Source organism: Phodopus roborovskii, unplaced genomic scaffold (genome assembly GCF_943737965.1).
Source record: "Phodopus roborovskii unplaced genomic scaffold, PHOROB, whole genome shotgun sequence".
Classification (NCBI taxonomy): Eukaryota; Metazoa; Chordata; class Mammalia; order Rodentia; family Cricetidae; genus Phodopus; species Phodopus roborovskii.
In genome coordinates, this window is record NW_026125264.1 from 4,688,421 (window position 1) to 4,705,270 (window position 16,850).

The 16,850-nt window shown below is 46.6% G+C and overlaps 2 pseudogenes; both read right to left on the bottom strand.

The window, feature by feature from the left end:
- Window positions 1–11,718: 11,718 nt before the first annotated feature.
- LOC127229240 (protein FAM53B-like) lies at window positions 11,719–12,946 on the bottom strand (annotated as a pseudogene).
- Window positions 12,947–13,192: 246 nt separating this feature from the next.
- On the bottom strand, window positions 13,193–13,896 carry LOC127229112 (EEF1A lysine methyltransferase 2-like; annotated as a pseudogene).
- Window positions 13,897–16,850: the final 2,954 nt, after the last annotated feature.

Sequence of the window (16,850 nt, forward strand, 5' to 3'; positions counted from 1 at the left end):
AGCATCAGTGGTCTAAGTGAGAGCTGGCAGTAGATCAAGCAAGGTCGGCTATTGAGGTTTAATAAAGATCAAGAGAAACAAATAGGCTGAATAAATGTTTATTCAGGGAGAAATAACCTACAACATAGACAGATGAACACCAGCAGGTTCCTGATCCCAAGGATGCCTCCGAATCTTCTCCTGTCCCTGTGCTGCAAGCAAAAGAGATCCCAGCGCCCCTTCCTCAGACTTAGTTCCCCCAGGTAACATCTGCCCCTGTCCCCACCCCCAATGGGCATGGTCTGTGCCACAGGTGCTGACAAAGTGAATATCTCACTACAATCCACTGTTTGATCCTTCCAATGCTGGGCAGTGTGGTGCAGTAAAGGACAAATTCAGAATTTTGAGTTCTCAGCTCATGTGCTACATGAAGGACCTGGAAGCTTCTGTGGAGACCTGGAAGAGAACTGTTTCTCCTGTAGCTGAAAAGCCAAGGTTACTGAAGATCAAATGCAGAATCTCATTCTCCAGTTGTCTGGAAAGCTGTTTGCAAAAGAATGGAATCCTGGAAGTTGGGATGGAGAATATGGGAAGATTCCAGCGAAGCAGGGATAGTGAACCCCTGAATTCTGATGGGTCTTCATTATCAGTGAAAGGTGGTATTCTCAGTGGGCCAACCCTGGGTACTGAGTCTGAATTAAGGTCAGCCTCTGTGGAGCCCCCAAAATACTGTGCCTGCCCTTAGGTCAGCATGTAGACAGTCTTCGGGGTACTAAACTTGTATTCTGTCCAGTATGGGTCGTCCCCTAGTTACTGTATCTACACATGCGTTGATTGCATGATGCAAGTGGCCCTGTAGATTCTGATCTTGTGCTCAGGTCAGAGTGTGGCACAGGGCCTGGAGTGACAGAAGTGTGAGGGTATCTCCCGGTTCTGGGCTTTAAGTAGACCAGCCTGTAATTATTGGATTCTGGGCCTTCTGTTGGAGGCAGTGTGCACATGGCTACCTGGGTATTAACTTTAAACTGAAAAGCATGCCATTGGCCCCACAAGTACCTGTCAGTTCTCTGATAGTCAGTTTGCAGGATACTGGGCCTAACATGAGGTTCAATGTTCTGATGACTGTCCCGAATTCAGCAAGGAGGCAGACCCTGTAGCTACTGCTGGGCTTGCCTTGAGGGCAGATGTGGATAACTCTCTTGGTACTGGGTCTGTCCTAGGAGCCATGTGAAAACAGTTCTCAGGGTGCTTGTCCTGCTGTGAGGGAAGTACAGGTGCCTCCTGAGTACTGACTCTGAATTAGGAAGCAGCATGTTTATGGTCCCCTGGATACTGACATTTGTATGAACATTATGATAGACCCCCTTTGGGGAGCAGTGTTAAAGCAGTTTCCTGGAGACTGGGCCTGCCCTGGGGTCTTTGTATGTGCAACCCCCGGAGAAATGGACCCATATGGGGCATTACCGGGGATGTTCCTGAGTACTAGTGATGTCCTTGGGGGTGTCATTGTAGGCAGCTGCTTTGGTACTGTTCCTGCATTTAGGATAGCAAGAGAAATGTCACATGGGTATGACCCTGTCTGGCAACCTGAGGGGTGTCTCTATGGTGGGTTAGGAGACTAGACCCCTATGCAGCACACTCAGATTCCTCTGTGGTAGTCTAGGCACCCAGGTTACCCTCCACTACACCTTCTGTGATGAGTCACTGGACTCTTCAGGATGTGTTGCTTAGTTTCACCTATTACACATTGTTTCCCTTTTAGTTTTGATTTCTCATGTTGTCCTGAAGAGGATAGAAGTGGTGGTTATAGTGGGTGTTTTTGAGTTTGACAGAGGCGTTCTCTCTCCATTCTGGTGGATTTTAACTCAGGACTGCTGCAAGCACATGGCCATACAAAACTTTCAGTGGCTCCAAGTTCTTGTGTGAGTTTGAAATTCCTGGGCAAGAGGGGGAGTTTTAGAAAGGAATTTTATTGCTGAGTGCTTAGGAGAAAGAAGGTAGAGTTTCTGGATAGCAGGAGCAGGTTCCAGGAAGTAGTACCATCAAACACCTGCCAGTCTGGGAGCTTTTTATAACACCAATAGCAGGAACTGGGGTGAGGCATGGTGGCGAGGCCACAAGGTTGGCACACCTATAAAATGCCTGGTCCCCGAGAGGAGCGAAGATGACAGGAAACCAGGACTTCCTTCTGGTATTTCTGGCAAGGATGGAACTGATGATGAGATCACAGGCCTTCTTGGAACTGCTGCTTGTAGGGCCTCTGCCTGGCCAGTTTTCACTTCATGTTCTCGTCATCTCTCAGGCCAGCCTTCTGAAGAGGAATTTGGGTGATGGCTGACCTTACTGTTTGCTGCTTGATTGGAGTAGTTGGGTGGTGGTGGTGGCCACATTAGAGGAGCAGCAGGTGGCAACTGAGCTTTGGGAGATTGGCCCACCAGGAAGCAAAGCACTGATGAGCGAATCTTGGGTAGGCAAGGTCTGGAGGGTTTCGGCTCCAGAATGTCTTGCTACTGCTGTGCCTTTACATTTTGGCTGCTGCTAATTTTTCTCTGGTCTGGCATGGTGTGTGTGTGTGTGTGTGTGTGTGTGTGTGTGTGTGTGTGTGTGTGTGTGTGTGTCCCCATTGCCTTTAATGCATTGTGATTATCTCATGGAAATATCCCATTCTACTGGGTAATTTTTACCTGTGGATTATTATGAAGATGATTTCCTCTTAAGTTGTATTGTTTAATTGAAGTAATCACTTTATACAATAATAGTGTTAATTTAAATAGAATTTTGATGATTAATGGTTTTTAAGAAATGTAATAAGGGATTATTGATAGAGGTTAGTTTAATGGGAAAATTAATATAGATAAAATTAGGATATAATATTGCCCCCCCATCCCTGACAGAGCAGGGGCTACAGAGGGTAGAAATGGGACCAAGGGAGTGTCATGCAGCTAGGACTTATGAATTTCTCTTGAGGAGCTATATAGATTGTGGCTTAGGTTAATGTTTAAGGCAAAAAACTGAGTCCCAGATGATAGGCTAGCTAACTTCTTTTAATCTTAATGATGTGAGATGTGTTCACAGGTTTCAGTGTGCATCATAGCTAAAACAAAGCTTTAAATATGACTAAAGGTTAGGCTAAGATGTTTTTGTTATGGCTTTGAGGTAGAAAATGTTGGGGAACAGTTTGAAGTTTAGAAAGACACACTTTTAATAGTTGAGAGAGGTACTTTGTTGAGGTCAGGGAACAAGAACAGTGGCAGCCTGGCTATTACAGGCTGATTGATGTACCTTTCTTGTTAGGATGGGCTGGAGATCAAAGGTGATTAATTCCTTGTATCCATTTCTGCCCTCAGTTTCCTGGTATGATTTAATAAAAAACTATTGATGAGTGGGTATGCACCCTGAGGATTTACAGTAGAAATGACTGGGGTTTTTTTTTTGTATATAAAAGGTTAGATTTGTGATTCTTTTAAGATTTATTTAATAAGATCATCTTTTGAGATAAGTAATAAAATCACTGGTCCCTTATTTGTAACCTCAAAATGTAGCCTGTCAATAAAGAACTGGCTGAGAAAAAAACTTGCTTGCTTTGTTAATCTAAAACAAGTTGCTTGGACATGAATATATATGGGTTTTTGGGGTAATTTGTTTTTCACCTGTAATACGTAAAATGTATAATCATGTAAGGGTTATGAAAAACATGCTATTTTTATTTTACTTGTATTCATTATAATTATTCACTTGAAAAATAGAATGTAACCCCATTGCAATTTTTATATTGCTTGAAAGATTCTGCTGGGGTTTATAGCTGTAAGGGAAACAAATTAAGAAGTTAGAAGGAAGACATCAGGAAGTAGTGTAGAAGGAAGTCATCAGGAAATGGATGAAAGAAAACACCAGTAAAAAAAAAAAAAAAAAAAAAAAAAGAGCAGAAAGAGAATAGAACAAATAACAAAAAAAGAATAGTAAAATGAAGAACTAAGCTTTGGTCCTTAGAAAAGTCCTTGTGTGTCTGTCTGTCTGTCTGTCCAGTATTTCACCTGCTCTGCATCTCCCCTTCAGTTTCTCTGACCTGCTGAAGGCTTGCCATTCAGCACCCTGACATGTTGGAGGGGGTGTGTGTGTGTTTCCCTTTTTCACTGGCCCCAGAGAATTAAGTTTTACTGCCTCAGATAAAAAAAAAAAGTCAATTGTGTGATTAGTCTGCTGACTCTGTGGCTTCCCCTTCAGTTCCTGAGCTGCTGAAGGATGGTCCTCCCTCCAACATTCTCTGGGGCCAGCGAAAAAGAGAGTATTATTCCTTTTATTTAGTTCTTCGATTTCTTTTATCAAAGTTTTATAGTTTTCCTAATAAAATATCTTAGGTATATTTTCTTTCTTTCTTTTTTTAATTGATTGCTGGGAAATTTCACATTATGCGTCCTAATTCCACTCATTTCCCAGTCCATCTGCATCCTGCTATTCCTGAGTCATGGAGATCCTATGGCTATAGTTCTGCAGGACCACCCCCTTCATGTGCTCTAGCAGGTCATAGATGGGGTAAATGTTGGGGTGGGCCAACTCAAAACGCTGAATATGTGCCTGGGTGGTAGCTGAGTAGGTTAGTCCAGGCTGCTGGGACCATCCTGCTCAGGCGAGGGGTGGAGCCAGCTCTCACACACCCACAGTGGGGGCTGTAGCCAACTTTCCTAAGTGTGGGAGCAAGCTCTCCTCTGTGGGATGGGATCATTGGGGTCAGCTCTCCCAGGAAGCATGAGGGGCAGGACCAGCTCTCCCAGTGCCAGTGAGGGGTGGGACTGGCTCGGTATGACTCTCAGACTTCAACATGCTTGGTTCGCATTGGCCCTTATGTTAACACAGGCAATGGGCATCAACACTCAACTGCAGCAGGACCATGGACCCAGATGTGGTTCTCAGCAGCTGCTTGTATCTGGGTGCCACGATGGCCTTGGGTAACATTACAGGCCACTCAGCTCTTTATGGGTCTGAAGGCAGCATGGTTCCTAAACTCCAACATGGTCCCAGGTGATAGCCCAGACCCCAGGCATCTTTGGTGTTAACAGGAGCCACAGACATTGACACAGACTCTTGCTATAGAATAATCCTTCTGTATACTGTGAATATGTATTATTGTTACTGGTGAATAAAAAGCTGACAGGCCGGTAGCAGACACAGAGAGAATGCTGGGGTGAAGAGGGGTGGAGTCAGGAGAGGTGCCAGCCAGCTGCAGAGGGAGCAGCACATGTAGAAAATGAGGTAACAAGCCATGAACCATGTGGCAAAGCATAAATAGAAACATGGATTATTTTAAATGTAAGAGTTAGTTAGTAACAGGCCTGAGCTACTGGTCAAGCATTTATAATTCATATTCAGCCTCTGGGTTGGTTATTTGGAAACTGGTGGACAGTGGGCAGGAGAGAAGCATCTGACTACATATGGTGTTCCAGTATGCCTGAAATTTCCACATGAAACTTAAAAAAGCTTAAAAGAAGGTTCAAAATACACAAAAATGGAGCCAGACACAGCTTTCTTGTCTCACAGTCTCATTCCAGCCACAGCAAAGCAGCTGCCAACCACCCTGAGCTAAGTGGTGCGGCAGGTTCCTGCAGTCTCTCTCTCTCTCTCACATGGCTGCAGTACAGGGAGGCTTCTCCTAGCTGCTGCCTGTGGGCTTGAGAGCTCTGCTAGCATGCTGCATGGTGAGTTTATGTTTTTGCTCATGCTGACTGAAAGAATTAGAGATACACAATAAGGAGAGATTCAGATAAGGAAAAAAAAAAGCCTTTAAACAGGTCACAATGTGTTTGTAAATGTGTGTAGGTTTGGAAGAAAGAAGAAAAAGGACACATACAGTTGTTGATTAAAATATATAGTTTAAAATAAAGTCCTTTAAAAAGGAATAGAGTAATAAAAATTAATAAGCCTTCAAAAGATGGGGAATACACAGAGTCTGGATGCTATATGTTATTGTGTTTCTTCTGATTTGTTGACTGTTAATGAGTAGATGGTAACCACTAATTCCCAGGTAAACCCATTTGATGCTAAACTGTGTCCTTCTAGCTGGTGTAGAATTTGAAGTGTATCCACTAACTACTCTATTTTGTGTTTGGGTGGGTGTGAGTCTGCTTTATGTGAGCATGAGAGCTGCATGTGCGTGTAGATACAAGGCTGTGCATAGGACCATGTATGTGTGCATGGAGACCAAAGATGGATGTTCACTGTCGTCTTCTCTCCCTCTCCACATTACCATTTGAGACGGGATCTTTTACTGAGCCAAGAGATCACTGATGTGCTACCCTGGCTGGCTGATGATCCTTGGGCATTTTTCAGCCTCTGCCCCTTCCCCTCAGTGCTAGTTAAAGCTCTGCACTGACATGTATGGCTCTTTATGCAGGTGCTGGGGGATCTGAACTCAGGGCCTCATCCTTCCCTGGAAGGCAATGTGGTCACTGACCCATATCCCTAGCCTAGTATTGAGGACTAGGCTTTTATACCCATGCACAAATGCACGCACTCATGCACACACGTATGCAGGCACAAACACACACAGAGAATTTAATTATACTTTTTTCTTTGTATTGTGTCTTTATCCAGGTTTATAATAATGGAGTGAGTGGGGAGCCATCCTTCCCCTTCTACTTCATGGAGTAGCCTGGGGAGCTCAGGTCACAATTCTTTAACTTAGGGAGATTTATGGTGCTTACAAGGATCTTGGACTTCCTTTCTGAGGATATAGGTTTTGTTTTATTGATTGACGTTTGTTGGTTGTTGTTTATCTGTTTAGATGTTTTCTATCATCTTGATTCAATTTCAATAGGCCCTATGTTGACAAAACATTTACTAAGATTGTCTATCTGAGAAGACTATCAGTTATAGAAACATTGCTTAAGGAGCCTCTGGGTTAGAGTGGCATATGATGTAATATCACCCTTTCTTCTAATTTGATTGAACTTAGAGTTCACCCCATGGATGGGTTCCTTAGGTAACTGTGTCAACATGTCTTTTGCAGTAAGGACCTTCCTTTCTCTGACTCCTTGTTTTCCTATTCTCGTTCTTTTCTGTTCTGATCATTCTTTCTTCTTTCCATCCACTGTGTTTGTCTTTGACTTATTCTTTTCTGCCTGTGCCCTTGAAGTGTATCCTGACTGTTTTTGAGCTATCTCTGATTTTTTTTTTTCTGAGACAAGGTTTCTCTGTATTGTTTTGGAGCCTGTCCTGGCACTAGCTCTGTAGACCAGACTGGCCTCGAACTCAGAGATTCGCCTGTCTCTGTCTCCCGAGTGCTGGGATTAAAGGCACGCACCACCAATGCCTGCCTGCATTATCTCTGACTTTTAATGCTAGAGAGTATAGCTATAAATGTTCCTAGAGGTGATTCTAATTTCTTTGCTGTCTTTATTTGCTGTTCCTACTGATCACTTCTACCAAAGAGAAGTGACATGTAATAGTGACAAGAGAGCTCAAGGCTCTTCATCATTAAATCAAGTCAGGGCAGGAGCTCTAGCAGGGAGAGCCCTTGGAGGCAGAAGTCAATTCCTAGTTCTTGGAGGAGTGCTGCTTGCTGACTTGCTCCTTATGGCTTGCTCAGACTACTTTGTTATAGAAGCCAGCACCACCATTCTGGGGTGGTCACCAGCCACAATGGGCTGGACCCTCCTTTATTTACTAAGAAGCTGCCTTAAGTCTAGTCTACAGCTTAGTCTTTTGGAATCAGCTTCTCAACTGAGAGCCCCCCTTCCCAGATGACTCCAGCTTGTGACAAGGAGAAATAAAAACAACAAAGAAAGCCACAAGGACACATGACAAGGCCAGGTTCATTGTCCACCTATTGGTGGGGACATTTCTTCATTATTGGCTCAAGTAAAGGGTCCCATTCTACAAAGTTATTCTTTTATTATTTTTTTTCCCTCCAGGCTGCTGGGGGTTGTACCAGGAAGCTTTATTTACACAGTAAAAGTAACAAGCAAATTCCTGAAACAAAGGACTGTAGTGCCAGGCGGTCATGGTCTGTGTGGGAGGGAGGGCAGGCAGGCAGCGGTGTGAGGAGGGGCTTGTGAAAAGGCCCAGCACAGGCTGCCCAAGGACTGATGCTCTGGTAGGGCCCCTGACTCACCACACCAGTCACCATACTACCTGAAATAGTACCACCGCTGCCACCTGGCTGGGACAGCACACATGGTCCTAGCACAGCCTGCCGGCCCATCTGTCTCTGACCCGGGCATCCTCCCCTCCCCCGCCACTGACAATGCAATTCATTTGCCAATGAGACTATCATAGGAGGTCAGGCTATCACCTAGGCTACAGGAGCTTCATCAGTCTGCAATTTTAAAATAACTTTCTCTTCTTCCTTAAGGGGCCTGGCACCAAGGGGAGGGGGTCTGACCAGCAGCATGGTGTGGCAAGGGGCAGCATCGTGGGCTGCATGGGCAGAGGGTCCCTGAGCCCTGGCACCTGGCTTACATTTTAAGTGGCCACCATTCAAGTAACTTTAACCACATCGGTGGAAATGGGGTGCAGGATCCAGGGGTGAGTTCTGACTGCTGTGAACTTTGAATGAGCCCAAGAAAAGTATGCCATCTGTCTGAATAGGAGACCCATCTGGGAATTGGTGGGGCATTTCCAGTTTAATATGGACCTTTCCTTTTTTCAAAAAATTTATTTTTCTTATTTTACATATCGATCCCAGTTCCCTCTCCCTCCCTACCTTTCTCTCACCCTGCCATGCCCCCGCCTTCACCACCCATGAGTAAGGCAAGGGTGGGCAGTCATGTAAACTGTCTAGGCTGCTACCCTGAACTCAGGTCAGGTACCTGCAGAGAGCAACTCCTGTCAGTTCAGTGGCTTTTGGAGTGGGCTGGGATGCAATGTGATGGATGGCAGGCCCTCTTCCCTAGTTGGCTTTGGTGGAGCCTCACTACAGCCTTGCTCTAGACCTTTGGGCTCCCTAGGCAAGTGGGTAGCCAAGCACACACTCAGCTTCCTTGGGGGAATGACACTCTCAGGCAGGTTGAGGAAGGTAAGGCCTTTAATGTTGCCCATATTGAAGCCAGCGATTGCTGAAGCCACAGTGCTGTGTGTGTGCGTGAGAGAGAGACAGAGACACACAGAGAGATACAGAGACACAGAGAGAGAGAAAGAGACAGAGAGACAGAGAGAGAGAGAGAACTAGTCTGTTTGCTGCCTGTGCCACCAAGCATGTGGGAGCCAGAGGGAACCTCTCAGGGCAACCTTCCTCCAAAAAGATGCAAGACCAGAGATGTTGGGGCTAGTGAATGAGTCTGGGTAGCATAGCTGCTGAAGGACGAATGGGCACCTTCTAGGCGAGACCTACCTTGTTCAATTAAAAGAATGTCAGAAAGCAAATGAAGACAGTCTTCCCCTAAGCACAAAGGCTCCTGTCATCTTTCCTGGCTACTATGCTGAGGGCTTGGAGAGGCCTTAGTGGAACAAGGGCAGTCCAGAGGGGCCTGAGGAAGCCGGAAAGAGCCAGTCCCTACCCTAGGTTTGGAACATTTCTTCTGCCCAGGGAACTATGTCCTAGAGGAAGGAAGGATGAAGTTGCCCTTTAGCAGTCAGGCTTAAGGAAGACAGTCTAAAGACAAGTTATCCATTACAGCAGCCTTAAGATACACCTATCGCGGTAAATAAGGATCAGGATAAACAAATAGGCTGAATAGATGTTTATTCAGGGGGAAATAACTTACAACCTAGACAGATGAACACCAGGAAATTCAACCCGATCCTCTCCTGTCCGAGTCCCGCCAGAAAGAGAGCGCCTTACTTGGCCCCCTCCGACCTCCTTCCACAGGTCACTTCCGCCCATGGCTCCACCCCCCAATGAGTGTGGTCAGTGCTATAGAAGGACTATCTCACTACATACACCCTCCACCAGGAGCTTCTGGTCACAGTCCACAGGAGAGGCAGCTGGCAACTAACCTATCCTTTGGCCTTAGCAGGCTGTGTGAAATGCGCCAGGGGCCAGAGCCCAGACTCTGCATCCCTCATGAGGGGTGGCTTTATGGACTGTGAGGCTACTCCAGATCCAGAACCTCTCACTGTGGGTTTTCTGGGCACTGGTGTTTGCTTCCCACACCCTCTCAACTACCATCCTCCAGGTTTGCTCAGAGAAAGTATGGCCTCTGTGACCCACCAGGCAGGGCTCACATGCCATGCCTTCACCAGCTTTCTACTTTGGCTTGCCAGTGCCCCAAGTCCCAGTGGTGTCCCACCATCACATGTATCCACCATGCTGCCCAACCTGGGTCTGATTTTAAAGAAACATTGCCTACACATGAGAACTTGAGCCATCCTTCTGGTTGACTGAGTTTAGACAAAGGTTCCCATCAGTCTTTCTTTAGGACAAAGGTAGCCATTTGGGCTCAACCAATGGAGGATGGAACCTCAGAGGGTAGGCACAGCCGAGTGACTACAAAAATGCCTAGACCACGGCCCATGAACTCCAGAGAATGCACCAGTTATTTTTAGCCTTGTGGGAAAACAAGCCACTTGTGTAAGCCAGCCCACTTGCTATTGTCTGCAGCAGATGCCAAGTTTGCTAGAACCCAGAGTCCCAGAGTGCAGATCCCTGTAGCATGTCTGCAGGGAAGACTCTGGGAGCTGCCTGAACAGATGCACTCTGGGAACTATGCTGGGAGTAAGGAGCTGCGAGGGGTAGTGTGAGTCAAGCCACTAAGGCTCACATCAGTGGACTGGCAGGAGGTGTCTTGAAGCTGATGGTGGTACACTTTCATTAAAGCCAGCAGTGTCTGTGAACAAGCAAAAAATTGTGCTAGGAATGCTGTGGAGACTCAAAGGCCCCCAGCTTAGGTTGCTACAGAGGGATGCCTACAAAGTAGCCAGCCTGCAAAGCAGCCAGCAGACATCCCTCTGCCCAGGAATATACACAGGACCAAGACTCCTGCACCTGCTAGTAGTTCCTGAGGACACTATGAAGAGGTCATCTTGTCACTGACATCTCTACACTCAGCCGAATCCACTGAACTCAGCCCTCAGGGACTGGGGAAAGTAGGAAGGCTGCCAGTGCCAGCCTTGCCAAGGCAGGCCCTGTTCTGGCAGCAGTGTGGGTGATTCTTGGCTCCATGGGAGAGTTCATGGGCCCACTTTTCAGTCAACACAACCATCAAATGCCTAGTATGGATGGCTTCTGGTCATTCCTGAGCTATCCCAGGCCTGGAAAAATGGGACACGGATTATTCCCAGAATCCCTGCACAGTGCCCCAAATGGGCATATCATCTGGTGTCACTACAGGAAGCATCTCCTGAACCTTCCTCAGCCTGGAGCAGGGAAACCTGGGAGAGAAGGCATGGAGTAAACTAAGTAAAAGGAGGCTTTGGGCAACTCCCCAGATAGAACCTGAGTGAGGCCACAGCGGGCTCAGATACCTGGCACTCTGCTTGAGGGATGCGGCCTACTGGAGAATGACTACCCAGCACTCCATGAGTAACAAAGAAGAGGAGACCAAACCAAAAGCCTGTTCTTGGGCTACAGTAGTTCCATGGAACTGGCAGGAGGCCAGCTGTTGCCTGTGAGGTGTGGCCAAGTTGCCTTCACAAATTTGGGCACTACAGGGGCGACAGCTGCTCCCTGGGAAGTGGGTGGGCTCCCCCTTTGGAAGCTTTTTCCCCAGACCCAGGAGCTAGGATCTCCCTTGTGGTGATCACCTAAGGCCTGGAGGAAGGCCCATCCATGGCAGTCTCTGCCTCAGGCCTCCGTCCACAGCCACCTCAGTTGTTCTCCATCTGCTCAACATCCAGCTCGCTGTCCAGAGAGCAGAGGCTCTTCGTGCAGGCTCCAAGGTCCTGCCAGGCTGTGGCCATCTCCCCCTCCTGCAGCAACCCTCATCCAGACTGCAGCCATCCCACTCCTCACAGAATAGGTCCTCCTGACAGGGGATAGGATCATCAAAGGGATGGGGAACAGGCTCTGGAGCTGGGGGTCCCTGCAGGGGTCCTGCCCCTGGGTTGAAAGCTGAGAACAATGTGGTCCAGGATTGGGTATTGCTGGAAAGGGGCTCTGGGAGCTGTGGTCTTCCACCCACATGCTCAGGCAACCAAGGCTGCTGAAGGTCTGGCAGTTCTGTGCCATCTTGGCAAGGCCTAGAGAAGGCCTTTGCTCTTGCACATCGTCAGAACGCCACCTTTTCACACTAATCTTGTCATTAAGGACGCATGGCTGGGAGCGGCTGCGGGCAAGCCCACAGGAACGTCTTGCCATCTCTGGTGTTCAGGCAGGAGTGCTGTTGGCTGAGGGTGGACAGCATTCTGGGAAGGAAAACTGCTCCTTGTGAGCAAGAGAGACCACTGCAGGTCCAGCCTCCCACAAGCATGGCCCACATGTCCACAGAGGGCTGAACCTGGTGCTCCTTGGCAGGGCTGTCCCCCAAAGCGCTGGTACAAGCTCGATTGGTGGCAGGGTGAGGATAGCCCATTGGCCCGAGCAGGGAGGTTGAAGCTGGAGCTCCGCTGCGTGGGGCTGACAGCATTGGAGTAGCGCTGGATGCTGCTCCCACTGTAGCACCTTCTCTTCTCCGCAGGAGAAGACTTTGTACCCTAAGGGCCGCCATGACGTCTGGCAGCTGGACATTTCGTCAGAGGATAGTGACCGGGACTGGCGTTTGCTGTGGGGAGCTCAGGGGTTCCCATTGTGGTCACTGATGCTGAGGTCTTTGATTAGGCTGGTCACTGCACAGGCGGTCACCACCTCCGGGTGCCACGGGGAGCTACCCTGACATTTTTCAGGCAGACACTCCCCGATGCTGGAGCTTGGTTGGTCAATCTGAAGAGGGCATTTTCTGTTGAGGTTTCTCCATCTGTCATTTTCCATATTCCCACAGTATAGAAGGGTAGGTCCTTGACTCATCTTCTTTGGCCTGTGCAGTTCAGGGATGAAGGTCCTGTGTGGTATGGAATCTGCTTCCTGGATGATGAGGCTTCTCCTTAGGATCATCACCATGGTAAGGGAAGTCAGGCACTGGGCTGCATCCTAGGGTGGGCACAGGCTGTCTTCATGTAGGCAGACTTGATTAATAGTGATACCCAGGCATTCCAGGGAGTGATGCCATCAGAAACAGCTTCCCATTAATTGCTCAGTCTGGAGACAAGGTCTTCTAGGAATGGCCAAAAGTAGTCAACAAGTAAGCACTCTGCACTTCCTTCTTCTGTCTCTGGTTTACTTTGCTGTACGGTTTCTTCTAGAAAGCTAACCGACTTTGTCCAAGAAAGTCTCACTTTTTTGAAAAACTAAAGTATTTCCAGATCTACCTCCAAAGCGGAACTTGGGTGTTGGCAGCTCTTCAAAAAGTTCAAATCCTTTACTGAACACATTCTAGCAACTCTGCCTTGGTCCAGTTACATGAAGTTATTAGAAAAAAGCCTTTTACGTCCAACACCCTGGAGAGAGGCTTCACACATTGCTTCCTCTTCTCAACTGCATTGTCAAGATCAAGACATAGCATCGGAAGTCCCTTTGTCAACACAAACATGAAATCCAGACAGCTTTGTGGAAAGATTCAAAAAGTCTTCTACCTTCAAGTTAATGTTAGATAGCCCTTCTTTCTCTAAAATACTTGCAGAAAGCTTAATTGCAGAAGGAGAATAATCGATCCCAGTTATATTAGAGAAACCATGTTTCACCAAGTTCAACCAGGAAAACATCATTTCCAGTTCCAGTGTCAAGCACTGAGGCATCCGATGGGATCTTGTGTTTCTGCATCCACCTCATTAGTCAGGTCATACTCTCTTCCCCAAACCAGATTTCTCCTGTATCTCCATATTCTTGGAATGTTCTCAGTTCTCTCTCATCAACAGCATCCCAATGCTCTCATGTCCCCATTGTAGACTGGCCGAAGTCGGCTGCCACACAGGGACCGCGGTGCCGCTGTGGCCGTCAGCTTCCGCGTTCATGTTGCTCTGTCAATAAAGTTATTCTGTAGATAATAGGTACACGAACTCACAAAGAATGGAACTAGTGACATCAAATGAGCTCACACACTCCAGAAAGACTGTTCAGAGGGCCAGCCATCTGAGTAGTGAGTTCCTATAGGATGGAGAGAGTCTAGATTTCAGCCCCATGGTTGGGTGGGAGACAGGGCAGGGTCCAAATCCCTAGTACTCATCCAGTCTACAAGGTGTCGTCTGGATTCTATGCTCTTGGCTATCAAACATGCTGGGAGTGTTTCTTGCCTCTCCTTCCAAACCCTGTTTTCTCCTCTCTCCTGCTTTGGAATGTATTCAGAACTTGGTAGCCTGTTCTGGGCACCATCCCCAGTGATACCAGGAGCCCCACTAGATGACATCCTAGATTCTGAAGCCATTCTTGTGGCTATCATGGTGACCTTGGTAATAAGCTTCCAGGTAGGAAAGACATCCTGGTCATACCTGCATCTGCACAGATAGGGCCTGTGCTCAGAAATGCCACTGTTCTGCATATGTAGAACTCATGAAAGAAATAGATGGAATTTTAGCCTTAGAGAGTTAAACATCAAGTAAAACAAAATTACCAAAGCATATAGTAAACTGTGAGCATACCAGCCTGAATGACTGCCAGAGAAAATTGAGGGAGGCAAGAATGTTTTCCAGGATCCTTCCATAGGAGGGTAGAGGATTAGAAAAGGAACAGCCAGTGGGCACACAGTAGACTGTGCATATCCCCACAACCTGACCGCCAGCTCTGCTGTTGCAACATGTGTTATCTGGACTAGTCAGCTGACCTCTAACAACCATGTCTTTGTTGAGGACATGTCAAGATTATGTAAGAAATTTCATGTGATGGTCCCCCAGAGAAGGGGAAAGGGACAAGATCTCCTGAGTACATTGGGACTGTGTGTGTGGGGGGGGGGGAGAATTAGGAGAAAGAGAAGGGGAGAAGAGGAGGGGAGAGGAAGGCATGAGGGGAGCAGGAAGATTGAGACAGGGAAGAATAGAGGAGAACAAGAATAGAGATACCATAATAGAGGGAGCCATTATAGGTTTCAAGAGAAATCTGGCACTAGGGAAATGTCCAGAGATCTACAAGGATGACCCCAACTAACAATCTAAGCAATAGTAGACAGGCTACCTTAAATGCTCTTCCCTGATAACAAGATAACAAGATTGATGACTACTTTATATGCTGTCTTAGAGCCTTCATCCAGTAGCTGATGGAAGCAGAAGCAGACACCAACAGCTAAACACTAAACTGAATCCCTGGAATCCAGTTGCAGAGAGGAAGGGGTGATGAGCAAAGGGGTCAAAACCAGGCTAGAGAAACCCACAGAAAAGCTGACCTGAACAAGGGGGAGCTCATGGACCCCAGTCTGATAGCTGGAAACCAGCATAGGACTGACCCAGATTCCCTGAATGTGGGTATTAGGAGGACCGGGCAGTCTATGGGGCCCAGTGGATCAGTATATATATACCTAGTATAAGAATGGACTTTGAGAGCCAATACCACATAGATGGATACTCCTTCAGTCTAGACACCTGGGGGAGAGCCTAGGCCCTGCTCCAAATGATATCACAGACTTTGAAGATTCCCCCAGGAAGGTCTCATTCTTCTTGGGTAGCTGAATGGGGATGGGATGGGAGTTGGTGGGGGGATAGGGGAGGAGGGAAGGGAGAGGGAACTGGGATTGACATGTAAAACAAGCTTGTTTCAAATTTAAATAAAAACCACAAAAGGAAATTTCATGTGAAATCTCACTGCATCATTCATCACATATGGTAGTGATTGCGCTCTACAAAACTCCACAGTGGTAGTTTGCTCACTTCGGAGGCAAGACTGCAAGCATCAATGTATCCAGCAGATACAGGATGCACTATTTAGAAATGTTTATTTCTAAAGTGTACGTTTTTAAAATATATATTTTAAAAATTTTATGTGTATATGTACTTGTGTAGCTGCACATGCAGGTGCCCTTGGAGGCCAGAAGAGGGTATCACTTCCTCTGGGACTGTCAGTTACAGTCAGTGTGAACTGTTTAATGGGAGTGTTGAGAACTAAGGCCATGTCCTTTGCAAGAGCAGTATGTTGTACTCTTAACCACTGAGCCATCTCTCCAGCTCACATTTATCATTTCTTTGTGTATGTGTGTGTGTGTGTGTGTGTGTGTGTGTGTGTGTGTGTGTGCTTGCATGTGTGTGTTTCATAATGAGAAAGATTTATGGAACAAGGTTTTATTTTACCACACAAGGTATAATAAATCTCATTTTCCAGCTAAATAATCTGTTCTATAGAGCACATAGAAGATATTTTACACACACACACACAACAACAACAACAACAACAACAACAACAAAACCCCTAAATTTTGGAAAGTGGTTCACATGGTGGGTGGGATTTGAATGCCAGTTTTCCCAATGACTGTCAAGGCCCTTCAGCACTCTGTGCCTCAGTTTCCTCACATATATGAGGGAGATAATGAGAGCACGCCTGTGATACTGTAGTTTATAATTACAATTGTAAACAATTATAATTACTTGTTTGACCTTCGTTAATTTTCTTTCTAAGGTTTTGACAATTGTAGTTTATGAAATAGATTGATAACATACAGATTAAAAGAGGCAAATAAGTTTTATTACTTATCAAGAAAGAAAAGAAAAATGAAGCATTTTGGGTGTTTAAAACAAGGCTGGAGTCTCTCCTTCCATCAGGCTTCAGGCATGCAAGCCGCCTTCAAGATGAGCTTGCCATTTGTTTGCTTGTTGTTGCTGCTCTTCTATCAGATTCTCAGGAAGTAGCCCAGGCTTGCCTCAAATACACAGACCTCCTTCATTTTCTCCCAAGATCTGAGATGGTGATCCAAGATTCAAGATACTCAGGCCTTGCTGAGTTAGACTTTTTTCCTGGGCTACAGGCACACCTTCAGGTGTGACCTGAT